Below are 5,275 nucleotides of genomic sequence, written 5' to 3' on the forward strand. Positions count from 1 at the left end.
TGAGTCTCTCCTGTGGAGGGTTCTAATGTTGGGCCTGTAACTGACAGTTGTTCCTGTAACGACCCTGAGTGGCAGGCTCTCCCCTCCAGCCTCCCCTTCTGGCGTCCCCAGTCCACTTTCCTGAGGCTTCCCTTCATGCATTTTCACAGTTCTAACCAGTTTTTGGTGGAGCACTGTGGAAAATTAGAATTCCAAATCCCACTGCTTCCTCTGCACCCAAGACACAGGGGCCACCGACCTAATCCTCCCACGAGTGTCTTGCTACCATGTGGCCTCCTACAAGGGCGAGTGGCTTCTCCATGGTGGGTGAACTGGATCTGGGAGGGCTTGGCCTCCATCCTGGAGTTTGATGTCGTCTCTGCTTCTGTGACCTGGTGCTGACATGGTTGTTTGGAAGAGTAATTGACTCTGTAGAGATTTCAAAGTGTGGTAAACCTGTCACAGCAGCACAAATACACTTTATCTCCACACTCAGACCCCCCCAGCTCTTGTCTCCTTACCACATTTACCACTTCACACGGGTGATTCAGTACGTTTTACCCCAAACAGGGACACTCTCCTGCAGAAGCACCACGTAACCCTAAATGAGGAAATCATCTCGGTTTCCACATTATAACCCAGACCACAGACCCACTTCAACTGTCGCCACCTGCCCCACAGTCTGAAATGTCTTTCTCCATTCGGATCCAGTTTTCTTTTTCTGGAGCTGCTCCCGAGACTTTCTGCTATTTGCACAATCCTGATGGATTGAAGGAGCACAGATGGCTCTAATCTGAGTGGCATTTTCTGTCTGGCTTCTGTCACTTGGGCTGTTTTCAGTGTCCATCCATGTTGTGACATGCATCAGTCCCTCATTCATTTTTTCACTGTGACTAAACATAAATAACATTTACCACCTAAAACATTTTAGGTACACAGTTCTCTGGCCTTAGCTGAGTTCCCACGGTTGTACATCATTCTCCAGAACTTTTTCATTCTCCCCGAGGGAGACTCTGTATGCATTAAACACCCAACTCCCCATGATTTCTCTGGAGAAGGGTCTATCCAAGTCCTTTGTCCATTTTAAAAATTGGGTTGTCTTTTTGTTGAGGAGTTGTAAAACTCTTTATATATTCTGGACAACAGACTCTTACTAGATACATAATGTACAGATATTTCCTTCCTTCTGGGGGCTGTCTTTTCACATTCAGGTTAGTAACTTCTTCTTTTTTTTTTTTTTAAGATTTTATTTATTTATTTGAGAGAGAGAGAATGAGAGACAGAGAGCACGAGAAGGAAGAGGGCAGAGGGAGAAGCAGACCCCCTGCTGAGCAGGGAGCCCGATGCGGGACTCGATCCCGAGACTCCAGGATCATGACCTGAGCCGAAGGCAGTCGCTTAACCAACTGAGCCACCCAGGCGCCCCTAGGTTAGTAACTTCTGATGTACCAAGATTTAAAATTTTTTTTAACATTTGTTTTAATAGCGAGGGAGAGAGTGTGCGAGTGGTTGGGGGCAGAGGGAGAGGGAGAGAGACTCTCAAGCAGGCCCTACACTCAGCGTGGAGCCTGACATGGGCTTGATCTCATGACCCTGAGATCATGATCTGAACCAAAATTAAGAGTCAGATGCTTAACTTACTGAGCCACCTGGATGCCCTGAAAATATTTTTAATTTTGAGGATATGATTTTATCTATTCTTTCTTTCTTTTCTTATGCTTTGGTGTCAGATCTAAAAACATTGCTAAATCCAAGGTTATGAAGATTTAGCCCCATTTATTTCTCGTAATTTTACCTCTTCCATTTAAGCCTTTACTGATTTTGAGCTAATGTTTCTATGTGGTATGAGGTAAGGGTCCAGTTTCATTCCTCTGCACATGGATAACCAGTTGTCTCCCAATGTAATGTTGTCGACCCTTGTCAAAATTCAGTGGACCATAGATGAAGGGGTTTATTTCGGCTCTCAGTTCAATCCCACTGATCTGTATGCATACCTTGTTTTAAAAAAATTATTTTATTTATTGAAAAAAATTTTAATTTAAACTCAGTTAATTAACATACAATGTATTCTTTGTTTCAGGGTGTATACATACCTTTACGACAATAGCACAACGTTTGACTTATTGTTGGCTTTGTATTAAGATTTGAACTTTGGAAGTATGACCTTTCACCTTTGAATTTCTTTTTCAAGATTGTTCTGGCTATCTTGTGGTCCCTTGAAATTCCATATGACTGTTAGGATTAGCTTGTGCAATTCTTCCCAAAGGCCTTTGTGAATTTCCTTCGGAACACATTGAATTTCCACATCGCATTGTGTACTATTGCCATCTTATCAATAGTATGTCTTTTCATCACCGTGGGGTGTCCTCAGAGTTATTCAAGTTTCCCTTTCTTTCAGCAATGTTTTGTAACTTTCGGTGGACAGGACTTGCACCTTGATTATATCTATCCGTAAGTATTTGATCAATGTTGATGTTCCCTAAAATGGAATTGTTTTCTTGAATTCCTTTTTGGATGATTCATTGCTAGTGTATACAAATAAGAGAGATTTTTGTGTATTGATATTTTGCTCTGTAACTTTGCTGAATTAGGTAACTGGCGGTAATGATTTTTTGTTGATTCTTTTAAGAAGCTCTCTATATAAGATGATGTCATCTCTGGTCTCCAAATAGATCTAGTTCTACTGTTTCCTTTCACATATGGATGCCTTATTTCTTGCCTTATTGTTTTGGGTAGAACTTTCAGTACAATACTGGGCAATGAGTGAAAGCCAGAATGATGGACTTGTTTGTGAGTTCAGAGTAGAGCTGTTAGTCCTCAAAATTGAGCATGATGTTTGATTAGGGTTAGGGTTAGGGGTTAGGGTTAAGGGTTAGAGGTTAGGATTAGGGTCTCCCTGTCCTCTGCTGTATAGAGACCATTCTCCTCCGGTAACCAGATTGATCGTTTCAGAACATAACCTTTGAGCCTCTCTGCGATCTGCTCCCCACCTGTCTGTCCTCTCCAGCCTCACCTCTCCCACCGCAGCCCCCCTCTGTGGGCCACCCAGCTGTGTGGTTGTCCCACATGTGCCTTGGGCCTGACTCCAATCCTTTACATTCTCTGTGCCCTCTGCCAGGAGCACTCTTCTCTCCCCTTGCATCATGTCTGGCTTGTTCTCCCATTGGCTGGGCCTCTACTTGCCCCCTGGTGACCTGACTCATGTCTGCTGGGTGTGTGTGCTCGTCCCCTATTTAAATGTAGTACCTGCCTTCCCTGTGTGAGCGATTTACTAACCTGCGAGGTATGGGGGCAGGCACAGGGAAGTAGTCTTAGTGCCTGTGTAAAAAAATCAGTCTCAGGGTGCCTGGGTGGCTCAGTCATTAAGCGTCTGCCTTCGGCTCAGGTCGTGATCCCAGGGGCCTGGGATCAAGTCCCATGTCAGGCTCCCTGCTCAACGGGGAGCCTGCTTCTCCCCCTCCCCCTCCCCCTCCTTGTGTTCCCTCTCTAGCTGTCTCTTTCTCTGTCAAATAAAGTCTTTAAAAAAATCAGTCTCAGAGGGGCTCACAACCCTTGCTGACAATGGGGGAGCTGCTGTCCCCATAGTGAGGGGCAGGTAGTCCCCTCAAAGGGGGACCAGCCATGTGAGGAAGTTGGACAAGACTTCCAACTTCTTGGGGCCGGGGAGATGTAGACCTGGAACCAGAAGCTACACCCTTGGATTCAAGGCTGGGGTCTAAGCAAGCCCCCTTTTCTTCCAGGGGTCATCTTTCCCCTTCCCTGTCCACAGGCTGAACCTGATTCCTGATCTGGGGAGTTCGAGGGTGACCCCTCCTAGGAATACCAGTGGTTTACTGATGGACCTTGTCATCCAGAGGCCCAGTAGCCTTCAAGGGAGGACCCTATGGGGGGGGAGACAGCTCTGTTGGGGACCAGCGACAGCCCACTCAAGGTAAAGTGGAGTGGCCCTGCTGATTCTACCCAGTCTGTAGGGCATAGAAACAGGTGCTGTGCCCAAAGGTGCTCAACTCATGGCAGGTCGGGACAGAACCTGCAGGGATTCAGCCAGGGGAGGGCACCTGCAGGGTTTGCCTGGGAGCTCAGGACAGGGGGGTGTTCCTGGCTCCAGCATGCTGAGAGTGGGGCTACATGGGTTTCCAGCCTCCTAAGCCTCAGGCTCCCCTGTGTAAGATGGGGTGCTGATGGCCCCTATCTCTGGGAGCAGAAGGTAGGGAGGTCCTGCCGGCGGACTTGCTCAGGACAGGCCAGGGTGGCTGTTGCTTAAAGCAGCACAGGGCCTGTCCCCATGAAGAAGGTGCACACGTCCATGACCCCCAGCTCTGGGGTCCTGCTGCCAGCCTCTGGCAGTGATCCTCTTCCTGCCCTGTCCCCTGCCCCTGTGGATACAGGGTCTTCCTGGAGCTGTTCCTGCAGAATCACTTCATGGTGGACACAGGGTCATCTACTATGTCTTCACCGACCAGCTGGTTGCTGTGTCCCGTGTGCCCCTCCAGGAGCACTGAAGGGTGGTGGTTCTTGAGGTCCGCGGCGCCCCACGCTGGCAGGATGTGTCCATGCAGCACATGGCGATGATGAGCCGCTTCTGTGAGGAGCCCTTCCTCCATGAGGTGGATGACATGGTGTGCGGGGATGTGGACATGAAGTTCTGTGACCACGTGGGCATGGAGATCCTGTCCCCCCTCTTTGGCACCCTGCACCCCGGTTTCTACTGGGTGGCCCGTGAGGACTTAAGCTATGAGCGCTGGTCCCAGTCCCAGCCCCACATCCCCAAGGACCAGGGTGACTTCTACTACATGGGGGCCTTTTTTGGGGGGTTGTGGCGGAGGTTCACCGACTGACCTCAGCCTGTCACCAGGTGATGGTGGTCAACTGGGCCAATGGGATCGAGGCCATGTGGTACGATAAGAGCCACCTGAACAGGTACCTGCTGGACCACAAGCCCACCAAGGTGCTGTCCCTGGAGGACCTGCGGGACCCACAGCTATTGGGCTGGCCCTGGAGGACCTGTGTGCAGCTGCTGGGCTGGCCCCGGGTCATGAAGAAGCTGAGATTTGGGCCGTGCCCAAGAATCACCAGGACACCCGGAACTCATGAGGGGCTGTCCCCTTCTCCAGCAGGGGGTGCTGACTTCAGCGGAGCCATCAGAGCAGGTTCCTACTTCTGTCCCCTCGAGGGACACTGCGGAGCCTGCACTGGTGTGTCCAGCGCCCCAGCCACACCTGCTCACAGGAGGCCTGCCTGGGGATATAACGTCCTCTCTTTGCGTTCACTACATTTTCTTCACTTCTGGGTCATT

The 5,275-nt window shown here is 49.5% G+C and overlaps 1 pseudogene; it reads left to right on the plus strand.

The window, feature by feature from the left end:
* Positions 1 to 4,338: 4,338 nt before the first annotated feature.
* On the plus strand, positions 4,339 to 5,073 carry LOC118006854 (annotated as a pseudogene).
* The last annotated feature ends 202 nt before the right edge of the window (positions 5,074 to 5,275 follow it).

Source organism: Mirounga leonina, unplaced genomic scaffold, assembly GCF_011800145.1.
Source record: "Mirounga leonina isolate KUSES-001 unplaced genomic scaffold, KU_Mleo_1.0 Mir_99388, whole genome shotgun sequence".
Taxonomy (NCBI): Eukaryota; Metazoa; Chordata; class Mammalia; order Carnivora; family Phocidae; genus Mirounga; species Mirounga leonina.